Genomic DNA, 17,679 nt, shown 5'->3' with positions numbered 1-17,679 from the left:
ATTTCTATTCTAGCCCTTTAATTAATCAGGGGCTGATTTAAAAACCAGGATGCAAAGTGAATGTAATTACTAGCATGGTAGGATAAGCTGTACTGCAGGACCAAAAGTGAAAAACAACTGTTGTCACTTTTGAATGATTTGAAAACCTGTTTTTGCCTTTCACCTAAGCACTTCTTCATAGCCTTTGGGAATGTGTTTCACTGCAAGTCGGTATTTAGAAATGACACTAAACTTTTGGAGAACTGAACAAACGTGTAACCTAATTAAGACATGGGTGAACCTCCCTTTAGTGGCGCGTAATGATCCCAGGACCCTCTTACAGGACCTGTATGATTTATCTCTTTACAGAGCTCTGCGGGTGCATGCAGTGGCGCACATTGGCAGGTGAGAGGCGCTGTAGGGCTTGTGTGTACAACCCAAAGTGAAAGGGGAGGAGCAGCATCAGGAGAAAAGTGGCCACACGGCGTGCCAGCCCCGTCCAAGCAGTCGCTTACATCTCAGATCCTCCGCCGCGCAGGGAGCAGTGAAAGACGCGTATGCCAAGTCCTGTCCACCCCACTTGGTGACGTGCAGAGAAGCGCACAGACAGGCTACTTACCGAGCAGCACACAGCCACCACCGGAGCACAGTGTTGTTCCTTATGCTGTAAAATGCAACAGCAGTCTTTGCGGGATAAAGACAGCATTCATACATAGGCAGCTTCGTTGCGAAACAAGGACAAACGCCGGGGGACAGGAGCAGCGAACGGCCGGGGAGGTAAGCGCTTCTCCAGGCAGCGTAGGTGGAAGCAGCCACCACGCTGACTTTATGTACGCTACATTTTTACATGCTTTGTTGGCAGGAGTTTAGGCAGGCACACGGGCACTTGTCATATCATGAATGAATGAGAGGAGGATCATCAGTTTCACTGCCACCCCTTAGCTGAGGACCATAGCCTGCCAAATCGTGTGTACGGAGCTCACGTTGTGCGCAAGCGCTCCTGAAAGAAATAAAAAACTAACTTCACATATCAGACTTGTGACAGAAGCTGTAAAGCTTAGGGATATGGTAAAGTAGTGGTCAGTGTAAAGGTTGGCAACCAAGGACAAACTGATAGTGGCTGTCACAGCTAACATTTCTAAAAAGCCTTTTAAAAATGGAACTTGAATCAAATCAGTTAATATAGTATAAATATGCATTTAGATCATTCATAAGTAGTAAACTATGATGCAAAATGAAGCAAGTACTAAAACATAGAATTTGTGGCATCAATTTTGGTTGCATGCTTTCCCAAAATAAACAATTCCATTAATATCACAAGTGCATAAGAAGGCATCTTATTGCATCCTATAGTGCTGCACTCTGCAGGGTGTCTCAAGTGTAATTAAAACAATTATATTCTTATATGATATAGGTGTATAACTTGTAGCCAGCAGCATGCAAGACTCATCCTCCAGACAACAAAGCATTACTCATCACAAGTCCCATCTGCTGTTACAGTGAAGGGCTGTACCCTTGGCAGTGTGAAGGAGAGCGCTGGTTGTAAAGGACGCTGTGCCTTTCCATGCAGAAAGTTACAGATGAATCCAATCTATTTAGAAAGGCTCCCGCTTTTTCCATGACGAGAAGCAGCATTTAGTTTGTTTCTTGGCAAAAGAAAAATACATTGATGAAAGAATGAGTTTAGCTGCAACTCATTCATATTATTCATTGATTAACCGATTAATTGTTTGGTCTATAGAATTTAAAATAGTGGGACATGTTTAACCCAGTTACTAAAAGTCCAAGGGTGATGTATTTTCTGAAACATCTTGTTAAATCAGTTCCAAACCCAAACATATTAAATGTAATATGGTGTAAAACACAGAAAAAAAGAGCTGGTATAATCTCTTACATATTTGAGAGGGTCGAACTGCATTTACTGCCATTTTCTTACATGAAAAGATACTTTAACAGTTAATCGATTAAAAGTAAAATTGTATTATTTCAATGTACTAATCCTTGCAGATAGTTGGTACTAATCATAGATCATCACATTTAATCTGTAGATGATCAACTCTCATTCCTAACGACACACTTGTCAGTCCTCGCTGGTCTTGGCACTGAAGCCTGTTTTTAAGAGCCCCGGCATGAGTGTGTTTACTATACAGTATACAAATAGATGTACTGCCACCCAGCATGACTGTATGTGTTCTTTTTTCTAAATTGATGTATCCCGGTGTTGTTATTTCATTAATGGGCTGAACACGTGGGGTATGATTAGGGCACACTTCCCCACTGATCTCATTTGAAAACCTAGCAGGCTGTTGTGAATCAAGGCAGGGATTAAGGGCTTTAAACCTAGTCCTCCCTGAACAGAAAGGGAGCCCTGCACTCGTTGAAGTAAGACAATGCGTTTGCCTCAGAACCGGGGCCATTTAGCAGGGGTGTTCTCACCTCATCTGCTCCGTACGATGGAGAATTGTCTCTCAATATTATTGAGAATAAACACTTGCTGTAGAAGGATGATTACGCAGCAGTAACATACAGAGGCGTACGTGTCAAGATACACAGCGTTATTGTCAGGCAAGCCTCACCTCTGTGGAAGCATGATGGTTTCTTCAGTCTTTCACAAGCGTCTCTGCAATAAGCTCAATCAGGGATAATCCATCTTTATCAAACGTGATTTAGGTTGGCCCGGGGAACCGCTTTGGCCCGAGGAATTCATTTTTGAAATAACCCTGAGGCATTTATCCTATTAGTAAAGGCCAAGTGAAAAACGACTCCCATTGTTATGGTCAGTAGACTACAATACTGCAGCTCAAGGCTGTGCAGTATTAGTGATTTGAACTGCTTGAAATGTCTGCAGTTGAATAGCTGTATTCCTTTATATCCTATTTGTGATTTTATTTGAACAAAAACCGTACTGATTGTACAATACTTGTACACATCTACTTTTTATAAAAGGAGCAACATTTTTCTTAAGACTTCTATTTTGTACAGCTTCAACACATTAATTAATTATTGATATTTAAGGGTGCTGGTTGGTAGATGTACTTTTTGGATAGAAGCAGGCTTGCTAATGTATTTGCCTTTTTTGTTTTCAGTCGCTAAGCTAACTGGCTGCTGGCTGTTTACCATACAGACATCAGAATGGTATCAATCTTCTTGTCTAATCATTGGCCAAAAATCACAATTTAGTTTCAACCCAGTTCTCAGACATAGGGTAAACAGGGCTTTTGGCTTTGGACTGTGCATGCCTTAATGTAATTATTTGCCTATTCACAAGATATACTTTATAATTCTAAGCAGTCATCCTGAAGTGGTGAAAGCAGCAGTGAAATGACAGCAGGACCATACTTGGATAACCTGTTACCTGTTAGAGAACACGGGCACAAGCTTTACACGCAGTACGCACACAGTCAGTTAATTGCTCTGAAGTGACACAGAAGTAAGCTCAGTTTATCTCAGTCATTTAAAAAGATCCAATCTCTCATTGATCATGGTAGCTTTAAGGATGTCCCGGGCATGTTTATGAGCATATCAAAGGTTTTTCTCGTACTGATATTCTGAACAATCTGTGTATTTGTTGTAAAGTGTCTCTACTGTAGGCTAATTTTATTATATGTACAGCACTTTGGCTCGGCCAAAAATCGTTTGTAAATGTGCTATATAAATAAAACTTGATTTGATTTGAAAGGTACCAGGCTTGATAGCCAAAGAGTAGAAAGAATGCTTGATCCGTCTCGGGTTGGTTGACTGTGTTCAGCTTTGGTATCAAGATGATGAAGGGTTTTTTAGTAAGAGGAGGATCGTATATCATGTTCTTCTAAAACAAAGGAGATTGAGGCCATCTTTCTTTTGCACATGCTTTCAAAGTACCACCTGTTTATGATTTCTGACTGTAAAGTTCAAAGTTTCCATTGACACTGATTTCTAATTTTTATTTCTGCAGTTTATTGTTGATGTAAAAATGTTAGGATGAATTATTTTCATCTCTATGAATAGTGCAGCATTAGTGTTTTGCTTCTAAACAGCAGCATTTTTGATTTCCATTTGTGTGGTATTGTGGCAGTGATATCTTTGGTTTGAATATTTAGCATTCGAGGTTATTACAAAGCATAATATACTTGCTAATGTACTGGGGCCAATAGGCCACGGGCAAACGCTGTGCTTCCCAAGCTCTTTAGAGATCAGTGAACTATGAAAGGCCGTCTCTTCAGCTGCCCTCTTGAACAGTCACTGAAGGGCTAGTGATGCTGGTATCATATTTCGAAAAAGCTTGCAGTTTCCCTGTACTGAGACCCAAATGGTCTCGGAATGCACTAAACTGTGACCCTACTACATCTGTGGAGATTTGACCTTGTAGTAGAACATTTTAGCTTGTGCCTTTTTTATAATGCTATTTTCATGTGGGTTTTAATTCTAAAACTAAGACATTTCAATAAAATTAGATCAAACTTGTTAAATCTGCCATTACATTGTAGCTTGTTTTGTGGATTGTAACAATTATTGGATTGGATTTTATATTGCGTGACCATTTAAAGTATTTCTTCATTTATTAAATATAAGATATATAACTTGTAGCGCTTTTATTTTTATAAAATAGAGACAAAATCCATCTTCCATTATCATTAACTTCTTTCAAACCAATTTGCTTGAAAAAATTCCTACTCAAACTGGCTTGCGAAAAACGGCCTTGATGTGAATACTCCTTAGTGTATCCATCAATTGTGTCTGGCGCTATACTGTATGTGCACATTTATAGAGAGCTGTGCATTAGCCTAATATTACTATGTAATGACAATAAAGGTTAAAGAAAAAAAAGAATTGTGCGTTATTGTGTCCTTTATCATTTCTATGTAGTTCATCAGGTCTGCTTTCAAGGAAGAAAAGACTCATTAGGCCCCGAGCAAGAGCCAGGGCCAAGGGCCGTACTTGTCGGATAAAGACCCAATTCCAAATGTACCCATAGCTTTAACCCAAAGTCAGTCCATGTGGTGTCTTGACATATTTGGTTTCCTGGAGGGGAAATTCATAGTTAGCCTTTCTGAGAAGAAAAATTGTAAACATTAACATCATTTTAATAGCCAAATTCACTTGACATATCGGGGGACAGGGGTGAGGATTTGGTTTGGACTCGGGCCTGTGAGGCTTCATCTCAGGGCCCCTGCAGTCTGTGTGGTGAGGGGCTCCACAGGGGGCAGGTTAAGCCTGTTGGCCCCTTATGATGACACTGCAGATTCGCTCAATGGATGGGGGAGAGAAGAGAAAGAGGTGGACAACTGAAAATGGTTTCCATCTTAGCCCATCACCACCGCCGTAACTTCTCTCCTGGTTAGTTTTCGCTGCAGCCTCTTAAGCCCGGCTGCAGGAGTATTTATGCTCTGCAGCTTTCTGACAGCCACAGCTCCCATGGTGTCTCTTTTAAGAACCATAGTCCTTTTTAATAAGGTCTACTTTACTATCTTATCTCTACTTTGGAATACACATCATCTATAATAACATCTATTCTAGGTATCTCGAGGCCATTAAAAATGCAGAAAACATGGAACATTTGTTGGAAGTGCATTGGAAAGAAATGGATGTATTATGTAATTTATTTGAATTTGCCTTGTGGAGAGAAGGGAATTTAGAGAAATACCTCCTGGGACATGTTTTGAGGTGTAATGTTACATTCAAACCAGCTCTCTCAAACCAAACTTCAAATCACTTCAAGAGGAAAACAAATTTCACCGGTCACTGAAGTCACTTGAACTCATTTCCCCCGCCTTTTCTTCTCAGAACCATGGGAAATTACAATCAAACTATTTGAGATTTGCTCCTGGAATTTGATTGGTTCCGCTCCATAACAATAGTACACAGTTTATTTGCTGTAGTAATTCTTGAGTGTTTTCGCCTTGATTGTGTCTTGGTACTCACAAACAAGAAATGGCAGGTTTTTCTTTTGCATGCTTCTAGTAATATCTCTGCTTCTTTATCCTCTATCTATCATGTAGTTTGTTTCAAAGCCATCTTCCTACTCCGCGACTATAAAACTCTAAATCGGTTATCTGCTTTAAGTAATGAATATGTAAATAGTTCACATTTTAATGGAAGTATACATAACGGAGAGTTGCAGCCATGTGTGATTTGCATACTCCAACAGTGCTAGTTGAAAGGTGGCTTTTGAGTTAACAGGATACATAAATCATGTGCTCGCAGGAGGTGTGATATACATCTGTATTCTCATCCTATTTACAATCTGTTTACCTTAGCCTGGATGTGTTTTTCCAAGGACTATAACAGCTTATAAAATGTTGGCTTCATTCCCAACCACCTAATGCTTTGATGCATGTACTCCAGCGCTGATTAATTCATGGGGGCACTAGACCTTCCTGTATAAATACCTTCAGCACAATGACCAGGGTCATTAATTGTATTAAATAATAAATGCACGACGTGGTGACAAATAATGAAAATGGGCTGTTTTTATTTGCAGACTGTTCCCTCAATGCCTTCGTGCTGTTTGTCAAGGGGGTCCAGCTGCTGCCATTTAAAAAAAAAAAAAAAAGAATGATGTCACATTCCCTTGAACTGGATGTCAATGGGTCACAGAAATCTCAAAATGGGACTGTTGGTGAATAGGGGATTGCTCCGACTGCTGCCTCTGCTCAAATAAGAATCCCAGCTACTTGGCCTCTGATTGACTTCCTTATAGCTCATTGGAGTGGATTCATGCTTCTATCTGCAGCCAGGGAAATGAAGAGTGAAAAATCAGGGAAGTAAACTCCTGCATGGACAGACATGAAGGGCAATGCTGCTTAGTCTCTGTGCAGCTCATATATTTTGTGTGTGGCAGTTTTGCGGTTTCTTGTATTCTAAGACACACAGATATTTGGCCTTGATAAAAGTGACCATAATGTTAATAAGACAGCGGCTGAAGGTGGCATTGTAAAGATATCTTTTGTCATTGCCTTGTCCATGCCTGTGGGCCCTGTGTTTTTTTTTAAAAAGCTTTCACAAGCAGACTTTTCTATTCCTCAGCATTTGCAAGATAGGCCTATCCATTCCCCTCTCCGGACATGAATTTATTTGCACTGGGAAAAAGAAGCTGAGAGAAATCTTTAAACAGTAAACAGCCAGTCAGTGGTTATTTTGCAATCTGGCTGACACAAAGCTGCTCAGAATTTGCAGTTTTAGGAGTTGACCATTGATTAATTTTCCCGCTATTATAAAAAATGTTGAATTTTGCGACAATAGCTTCTCCTGAACGATTAGTGCACTTAAAAAGTGAATGAAGGCAATGTGAGAGCAGCAAGTTTGATTATTAATGGTGGGTCTCTATCTCTCAGGCCCTAATTGGTCTCTGCTGATTGCGGAGCGTTCTGATTAGGAAATGCCATTTAAAATGGATGTGTTTTTCACCGTTAAATAGCTCCTTCAATCAATCGAAAATTGCATAGATGATTTATTGCTGAGGCTCATTTGGACTACTTTACAATAATTGCTTTGGTCCAACTTTTTCTATGCGTCTTGTGTATAAGAGATATCAGCTTCTTGTGCCAATACATTGAAACCGTTGCTATGATAATGTGTTAATGCTGTAGCTCAGCCTAAAAAGGATTTTACAAAGTCTCAAGGTTCCACGTTTATCCATATACTGAAAGATGACTGTTTTCAATTGTAGGCGTTATCCGTTTTATAATGAAGTATTTATCAGTTACTGTCCCTCCATTTTAAATATCATTCTGTTGTGACTTTTCGGACTCAATCTGCATGTTTTTCATTATAGAGATAGGCAAGTAGTAATAGGGAGAGGAGACCACATATACATCTATGTGTAGTTCATGAATATGCTTTGTGTGGAGTTAATGGAAAACATCCCTTAAGTTCATGGCAAAGTAAACATTTTTTCCACTGAGGATTCAATTATTTTACTAGAGAAAATTACCTACGAATTTTAGGTTTTGTTTGGTTTTAGCTTAGTATAATACTGATATTTATTTCAATGTATTTTCGCATTGAAGCCATGCTCTGTTGTGCATTTATGTAGCATACTATATATTAAGGAGTTGTATTATGAGTGTTTTTGTATTATAATACCAATGTATCAAATGACGAGTTAAATGGCTGAACATGGTGTAGTTAGGGGTAATATTCATTATAATTCTTAATCATTTGTAATATATGCACAGTTGGACACTAACTTGTATTAAGCAGCGATACATAAACAAGCATATGTGAGATATTATTTTTTTAAAACTCAGTGCAACTTCATTTTCAGCTCCATAAATTAATGGTGGAAAGAATTGGTTTCATATCAGCGGGCTACTGTCTTTTATCATCCTCTCGAGGAAGATTTGGCAAGCTAGCTGTTCCATTCTTGCACAATCATCACAATGGAAATCCAGACTTTTTTTAAGAGGTAAGATACATGACTTCTTCCACCATTTTTCATCTTAAAAATAAAAATGCAGTCAAAATGATGTTCTCCAGACTATTAAATCTGACGTGAGGTGTGTGTGACTTGGAAGTAGAGTCAGCAAAACATGATGAATGAGCATTTAATAACATTTCACTTTTGTAAAGGTTTGACGCTCTGCTTTCTCTCAGACATGTGGTGCTACTCTGCAGCCCACCCGGAGAGCTGTCTTTAGCATCGGTGCATTATTTTGAACGAGAGCAGATCCTTCAAACCTTTGAATTGTTTTTTGAAAAACTACTCAAACTATTTCAACTGGTACTTTTCCCAGAATGACTTTTGAGCAACCCCAGAGAGGGTACATGCCATTTTCAGCTGTTGGCTTAATGGGCAAGTCGAAATAAAGCACAGTAATCATAATGAAGGCAGAGTGAACGGTTCTCCAACATAGAACATGCAGGATTCACAGCCTTTAAAGTTCACATGGATTCTGCTAAAGCTTGTTGTTTCCGCTTGTGTTTATCTGCAATGGAAATGTCATCTACATTTTAATACATTTGAATGAGAAAAATAAATCACCAAAACATAAAAATGATTCCGACTGATTCAGTCCTTTGTCTGCAACATTGATCTTTATTTCTTTCATTCACTGTGATTAAGTCAAAACTCAAAGTGTAAACCAGGATATGTCTGCACTATTTAAATAAGAAACACCCTTGTACACTGATTCCAAACAACAGTCTTTCATCCAAACGCACACAAAGAGCTGGATGTGGTGACTTCCAAAGGCTGCCACCGCAGAGGAGTCAGATGATCACTGTTTTTTTTACAAACACCAGGGCTGTTGTTGCGTACGACAATGAGGGCCTTTGAAGTGTCATCTCCCATGCGAACCCTCTCCTTTGTCCTCATCTTAAAAACAGCAGAGCCTTCAGTTTTGCATACAATTATAATATTTTCTTTTGTTATACTTTTTTTTTTTTAACCTTTATTTAACCAGATAAAAAGCATTGAGATAAAATCTCATTTGCAATGCTGACCTGGCCAAGAAGGCAGCAACATAACACATAACACAAACATATAAAATACAGAGAACATAACTAAGAAAACAAAAGACGAAAAAGCAGTCACTACATTGTGCACATTAGGACAGTAAGAAAGGTGCACTACTTATTACTGCAAGAGCAGCTGGTGGTAAGGACTTCAGACAACTTCAACTTAAAACATGCTATTGAGACAAGTGCCCTCAGTTTGAGGTGTGATTGAAGGTCATTCCAAGACCAAGGACCATAATAAAAAAGACTCCTTTTCCCAGCCTCAGGAACCTGGAACCGTATCCAGGCTCTGGATCTGAGGTTGTAAGAGTCACAAACTGGAGCAAATCTGGCACATATGTACAGTGGAAGCTTACCTAAAATGGCTTTACACATTAATAAAAACAAATGCTGCATCCTACGCATAGTAAGTGAGGACCATCCAGTTAGGCTATACAGTTTGCAATGATGAGTCCTATAGGGTGCATTTGATATATCGCATGGTAGAGTGGGTCAAGTTTGGCCGGGCAAATCTATAAATGGTATCACCGTAGTCCAGCTGGGACAGGAATAAGCCAGAGACCAACCTTTTACGGGATGAAGTTGAAAAACAACATTTTAAGTCTGTAAAGGAAGCCAAGAGTGAATTTCAATTTCTTTGATAGAACTTCAATGTGATGTTTAAAGGTCTCATGTCATGGCCATTTCCACTGATCATAATTCCATTGTTGAGGTCTACTAGAATAGATTTATACTGTGCAATTTTCCAAACTCACATTGGTTTCTCAAACAGCATCTCTGTAAACTACGTGTATTCACTGAATTTCACTCTTTGCCTTAACGGCTCGTTGTAGCTCCAATAGCTCCAGCCTCCACCCCCTCCCTGTGAGCACAGTGTGCTCTGATTGGTCGGGACATTGTGAATCATGCTAAGCTCCGTGGAGGTGTTGTTTCCTTGTTTAGCGATACACAGCCAAACTCACCCTGAGCACACACAAAGTCACAGCCGAAGTGAAAACAATAAGTGTGGCTTGATATTGAGTAAGAAAAAGGTTGATAAACGCTGTGAGAATGGGTCTGCAGAGAGAATTTTGCCACGATCCCAACTGTCTGTTATCAGCCTGCAGCCAGGGAGGAGAAATCAGCAGAGCTGCCTGCACTGAGTGTGTGTGTGTGAGGAAGTCTGTGGATTGGTCAATTTGGACCAATCGGCGGGGGCTTAACATAACGGCTCCGCGGACGTAACGTAAGGGCTCCACGGATTGGTCCATTTCGTTCCGGGTACGGTTGACATCATGCGTACCCGGAAGAATCAAATGGACAGTGACGTATCTCCAACGAGGCGTTTTGGGGAGGTCTTTTCTGTGTTAGAGTTTTACTCGCTACAGGGTGTACTTTGAGGGTTTTGACTCTGCACACCGTTTACATGCAGAAAAACCTTCATAACACACAAGGGGACGGGTAATAACCGGAAAAGCATGACATGGGACCTTTAAAGTTCAGATTACTGTCCAACCAAAAAGCCCAGATATTTGTAGGTATCTACAAACTCAACAGAGACGCCATCAAGGGTGTCAATGGAGAGGCAAGAGGACGCTGACTTGGGAGCAAAAAGCATTGCTTTGGTTTTCTTACTGTTCAATAGCAGTTTAGAATCAAGAAGTGCATGCTGCAGCGGGATAACATCAGATTTTACTTGGCGATTCATTTGCTACAAATCCCTGGGACATGTCCCAACTATAACCATATGGCATCAGTTTGACCTTTTCTGCTAGCAAATGATCTGCCGTTGACCTCTGATGTTCTCCCAGGACTGTTGGAGAGTTATTGAGCGTATTCCTCTGTGGAGTCATTTATCTGTTCTCCAGACCAAAGATTACACTAATAAATCTCTTGATGCAAATTGTTCCACACTTGAATGTTATTTTTCTCATCATTTTGAGTGAAGGGATGCCTGAGTCTTCCTCATTAACAGATGGCTGGCTTGATAACATTAGGGCCAGATTTATAGGCATTTTAATTTCATTTGCGTTCTAAAGCCTCACCACATTCACTAACTGTAATTGTTTCTGCAGGTGTAGACGGCAATACTCCAAAGATCTCATTTGTCTGTGATGAGCATCCCCATCCACCGGAGACCAAAGGTACGGTAAGATAGGAAAAGCTCATTATCTTATGTCTCAATAAACATGTTATTATGCCACAGGCAAACCACACAGTGAAACAGAAGCACAATAAAATATGAGTCAGTCATGTTCTGCCTCATAATTCTATTGTGTGCCTGTTCTCCCATAGAAACAATTTTGGATAAGTGTCATTTTACTAACATTATTGTTATTACATGTATCAAAATAATAATGAACGGAAGTCTTGTATAACGTGACAAATTCCACTCCAATCTCGATGCTCAGCACTTTATCCTTATGATGCATCTTACTGGGCGTTCGTGTACATGTTCTATGGTGTTGGCCATGTTTAGTGGGGGGTTGATCATCTGGAATGATTAGACGTATGGCGTAATTAATTAGGCTTGACTTCCCTGCCGTGTCTACTAAATGAGCTATGTCTGCCTTTTTGTTACTCCTGCAAAAACCTTGCAATTCTGATAGCATGCAAAACCAAATTGGTCCCCGAGCAATTATGGGGTTGAGTCTGATCTTGGGTCATTGAGAGATAGGATTACTCCTGGACCGCAGGACCCCAGGAATGTACAGACCCCTCTGGTGTTCTGCTCACCGCTGATGAAATGGAATTGAATTAATGGGGTAGCCCACTGCGAGGACTGATTAGAACGACGTACTGCCTTTGATCCCAGAGCGAGGTGACCGGGTGCCACAGGCACATGGGGTTGGGGGTTGGTCTTTGTGTCTGTGTATTCGTGTGTGTGTGCCCGTCCTGGGTCAGTGCAGCACTGATGAACAGGACTCATTATGTGTGCTATTTGCTGCTGGGGTTCAACCCTCACTGGGGGGCTTCAGGTGTTAAAACATTGCGTAGTGTTTTAGTGTGTGGCGTACCATGGCCCATGTGGTCCTAAGCTGCGGTGGTCCATGCTGTTCTCAGTTTTCACGCTGTAGCAAATGAACTGTGCTGCATACATTTTGAAAGGCTCAGCTGCGATCACACCTGCAGCTTGTGTTATGTAGTCTGGAATATGGTACTCGTGTATAGGATTTCCTGTGAGGCTTCAGTGAATAACTCGCACTAAAGAAGGAAAATCCCCAAAATAATTGTTGTTTTTTTCACTTGTATTTATAACTTTGCTTAAATGAAAGATTATTGTGGTAATTCCTGAAGTATGAGAGTTGAAGAAGACCATTTGGGCACAATCTTAGGCCTCTGTACACCAGGGAGTCTGTACCTCAGCCAGTAAGTCAATAATATACTCTAATAGAGTTGCAATGCTACGTTGATCAACAGAAAAATGTTTTTTTTTGTATAATCAATTCTAGTCATTTACCATGAATGCTCTCACTAGAGATGTGTGCACAGTTCTCCCAATTTTAAAGTTGTTGTGTTTTTTTCATGACAAGCTTCTTCACCTTGAACAGCAGTAACACCCTTTTGCATTCTTATAACACTTTGTACGAACTAACACAGCATTTGAGTATCACCAAACTAATCTCACCTCAACAGTGAAGCAACAACATATCCAAATAATTGATAACCCAAATGTATTGTGGGATAATATTACAGGTTGTAAAGTTATTGTTTTGGCATTGAATTGCTACTCTGTATTATATTATGGAGAGTTTCAGCCGAAAGTGACAATTCATTTGTAATGTCTCCGAGTTTGTTTGCATCTGGAGGGAATATAACAAGAAAAGTGTTTACATTTCAGGCCCCACTATTTGATACCCTGCGTTCAGCCCGTCTACTTGCTAATCTAAAATGTCAGTGGGAATATCTTATGGCCAGTGGTTACCACCGCCGGCTGTAAATTGTCACCATCCGTCTCCGTATTCCCATAAAGCTCAGATTGGTTTGGGTTTTCCATTAGTTGGTATGACTGTTCTTACTCCAAACTAAATGCGTCCCTTTTTGCTTGGAACAGGACACAGACTAGCATTTTCCAGCAGCCTTGGTGTGGTTATTTGTTACAGAGCTAAGGTACAATTCTGTTTTAAATTTTAACTTAAAAGAGTGCGAGTGATGCAGAGTTTGTTCAAACCACTCCAGACATTGTGAGTGTGCCCTCAATCACCACCCAGAATGTGAGAACAAGAGGAAAGAATATTGTTTAAATTATCAGGAAAAATAAAAAATTACCTGCCTCCTGAATTTAAGCTGCAACACAATACGATTTTGTTTTTTCTTACCACATACCTTGGGAAGTAATGGTCATCATCGCCCCTTGTTTGCCCGGCAGTGTGCTGTTTATGTTGGGCCCCCAGACGATAAGCTGGGGCTGTCTGTTGAAATCATTCTCACGGCCACCTCGAGTAATGATAGATGACAAGCTTCTGCGAGGAGGAAAACAGGTCTCTTGGTAGCACGCAGAGCCACTCAGACAGAGGTGCCATCAGCTGGCAGCCTATACCTGCTAAACTGGTTGTGGAGGAGGGTAGGGGGAGGCGTGGATAAAAGACCGCAGGGGACAGCAGGGGAATCCGGAGGGGACTCCAGCACCTAATGAGATAGAAAGCGACATCTTTCCTGTTTAGGAGTGTAGTAAATTATATTGAGGCATGTGCAGTGACTCCTTCTTGTCAGGAAACAGTAATATATTAACCAAGTAGTCACCTTTTTGTAGCTGAACATGAAAGTCCCTGTTTTGTGCCCGTCTTTGACTTTGTACCGAGCATTACATTGTTATGAGTTCATTATTAATTGTATGTGTGCGATGCATATTCATTGTGCTAAGCACCTGTTGGGGAGCGCTCTCTGGAACATTAGGTGCAGGGCCGGCATGTCATATGCCAACCATGATAAAATGAAGGAAGTCGTGTACGATGGTGTACCTTTTCCTTTTTAAAAACGGTAACCTAAGAACTGTGGAAGCCATGAAAATCCACAGCAAATTGTGTGCAAATCATGCCATTGGTTTGGGGACTCCATTCACTGACGGACCTTGAGAACATGTGAAAAACTTGCATTTGGATGTTGATTTGGAATAGTTTTTCAAGCTAAACTGTCCTCAAGCTCAAGAATATTTGTTTCCATATGGCCTTTTAGTTTTTCCAGAAGCACTTTACTAGAGCTGAAAGCAATTATAATTGTCATTACCAATTAAACTGATAAAAAAAAAAATGTTTTATGTTTCCCAGATTCTAACGGGGCATCTTAAAATGTTATTTTTTAGTCAAACAGTCAAAAAGACATTCTATTCACCATTATATCGAACATCATCTTATTAGAAAAACACCAGCTACCATTTAACAAATACTAGTGTCACTAAAACCATTCAAAATCATACTACTTTTTTTATTTAAACAATGACAATTGGACCAGTCATTTAAAAAATATTTTCTCTTGACCAAGGTGTTGAATGCACCACCTTCATTTATTTCACAATTTTCTTTACCATGCCACAATATCCGTGTCAAATTGGTCTTATTAGATTTGACATACTTACTTCACTCCATATTGCAACCCATTAACCATTTCAACCAAAGCCATAAGTGGTATTTATTAAAGAGGAGTTGTCAAGAACACCAGTATTTAGTAACATAGTATTACAAATACAGTTTTTGATTTTAAGAATGTATTATTCATCTTATAGAAATGCAATAATGTATGATTACAGGCTGTGCCTTTGCACACATGTGCCTCTACATAATGGAAGGTCCCGCTGTGAGGGGATGAAGTTATTAAAATGCACTCCTGTTTATTTGTAGACGCAGTTCTTGGTCTGTCACGTGTCCTCTCCTACTGCTAAATTTTTCAGCACAGTTAGATAGAGCACAAGTAGCCTTATATAAATCCCTGACTTAGAGTCTGCTTGATGGCCACCTCTGCCTACCCATTATTAAGACCAGAAGGAACCTTCTTGAAAAATCCTTGAAGGGCATTTATCTGGACACAATGCAGTAAAGTATTTAGCTGTAGAGACAGAAAATGAGGAAGGGTAGTTCTGGCTAAAGGTATGTTCTTAGCAAAATATTGATGTCACTAATGATGTGACCTAGGACCTGGTCGCCATGAGGTGCACGTCTGATATTGCTCCTGCAGCAGAGAGCAATCAGGTGTGCAGGAAGGAGAGAGAAGGAGCAAGGTTGTGCTTTTCACAAGCCTCCCCCGCTGCCATTCATGAGATGACCTGCGGCCCTCGTCATGGCCTTTTAATGATAAAAATGGCGTCCTCTCTTTTTTTTTTTTTATGTGTGTCACACAGCGATCCGGTTCACATGCCGTAACTAGACCATAACAGGGGCGTAACATAAACACACATGCATAAACACTGCCAACGTCTCGCGCTGTCGAACAGACCCGCTTATATTCTTGTCACATAAATGGCGAGGCATTGTCTCCTGCTCGCCCCCGGGGTGATTAAGACGTAGGGCTCCGCAGGGGGTCGGCCCATGGTTAAAGGGGCATGGAATCCTAAGAGGCTGACACACTCAAACACACGCACATAAACACAACGGGGGTTTTAGCATGGCATCTTATCCAGGCCATTGAGGCTAATATCTGTGAATGGGGCATGCTGGCACTTTGAACTATGCTATCAGTGTTGTCGCTCTTCCTTAAAATGCCCCCCGGGACCGCACAGCATAAACATTAGGGAGAGGCAAAGTATTTAACTTGTAAGTGTCCTCACTAAGAGAGGAGAAGTAGAATAAGGGCTATACTCCCACGTTTCAAGTCATTTAAGTCTAACTGTCACATCATATTTTGCTCAAGCTTTCTACGTTCAGCTAGAGAGATTTGACTCTACCGGCTGTGGCTTTATGATGTTACCATCATGTTTTCACTGATGTTTTAAATAACCAGACTAATAAGCTCTGTTGTTCACTATTTAAATATCACATAGTAATTAGATTATATTACAAAAAGCCCTTTGCTTTTATTAGTTTCATTATACACTTTCCAAAATGAAAAATAAACACTTTTTAAATTGTCAAAGTAAAACATTGTACTTTCACTGGAAGGCCAGGTGATGTTTATATTATAAAACCTCACTGATATAAATATTTCTGTCATTCGAGGATGGGCAGCAGTGACAAAGAAAAAAATCAGTCTTAAATCAAAAAAGCGGCAACTCATTCACATTGCCTGGCTTTTTCTTTATTGATAGAATACGGGATTTACAATAAGATTTTATAGGATGTATTTGTTTATTAAAAGTCTCTCTAGAAATATTCTCTTTTACTTGTTTTAAATTGGCAATCCAGCCGAGGAATGTAAGTCGAACGCAGTGACCTAACTCAAAGAGTAAGATGCAACATGTTCAGCATCAGTAGCTGTCCGTCCATCCATCTATTCATCCACAAAATCCTGTCGGCCATGCTTTGCCTGAGCCCTCCGTTGCCAGTCCTTCACTTCCCCTTTGGTGAAGATGTCCTGCGGACCGACGATATCAAGCTGCAGGCTTTAGCATTTCACCAGATGCAGTGTGCCTGTCATGTCAGCTGTCTTATTTAAGAATACCGAAGTGACTCCTCGTGCTCGGCCTCTATGCAAGTGATGCCATATTGATTTTATACTGTGTCTCTTTCTGGCTATGGAGATGCGTTATGGCATGACCAATATATCCAAGCTTAGTGTGTGTCATTAGCTACCACGCTATTGTAAGATACAGCAGTTATCACGGCAGGTGAGGTATATTGTTTCACTTAATGTCTCGAGCAGCATTCAACTGCAGGGATATAAAACAGTGTGTGCTTCAGGAACAGTTATAGGTAGTTTCATCTTTGCAGAGCATTATATTGTATAACATTACTTCATCATACTATACACAAGGTAGTGTAAAAAAGGAAGTACGGTTGTTTTTTGTCTCCATGCAATAAGACATTGTTTTATTCCACTGTAACCTCGACAATAATAATGGCAGCATGCACATATAAGACAGTATTGTGCAATATGAGATTCAGACAAATCTGGAACTTAGTGCTTATCTTTTCCTCTTTGTTGCCCGCTGAACTTGGCTGGACATTTAAAATGTTTAGCTGACTCAAGCTGTTTGATGGGAGAAATACAAATCAGATTTCCTCTCCATTTGCCTTCTGGGTCGAAAATGTGCACTGTGCAGCAGCGGCTTCCTGTCCAGCATCAGTTTAACAACACACGGGCATTGTGCAAAGCCACAGACCAGCCGCGCCAGCCCCTGTCAGATTTACAAAG

General features: G+C 40.3%; 1 protein-coding gene across 3 annotated transcripts in view; it reads left to right on the top strand.

The window, feature by feature from the left end:
• Window positions 1–480: 480 nt before the first annotated feature.
• LOC117440395 (kelch-like protein 29) overlaps window positions 481–17,679 on the top strand; it is a 220,478-nt gene continuing 203,279 nt past the window's right edge. Inside the window, exons 1-2 of one of the 3 annotated variants that reach the window (XM_034076731.1) lie at window positions 481–756; window positions 11,472–11,540. The gene's annotated coding sequence lies outside the window, so the exon portion shown is untranslated. Of the gene's footprint in view, window positions 757–11,471; window positions 11,546–17,679 lie in introns of all 3 variants that reach the window. The other 2 variants (XM_034076732.1, XM_034076733.1) reach the window with 2 other exon arrangements.

This window comes from Pseudochaenichthys georgianus, chromosome 24 (genome assembly GCF_902827115.2).
Source record: "Pseudochaenichthys georgianus chromosome 24, fPseGeo1.2, whole genome shotgun sequence".
In the NCBI taxonomy this organism is placed as follows: Eukaryota; Metazoa; Chordata; class Actinopteri; order Perciformes; family Channichthyidae; genus Pseudochaenichthys; species Pseudochaenichthys georgianus.
Note: the sequence above shows the minus strand (reverse complement) of the source record. Positions and strands in the feature narration are given on the sequence as shown.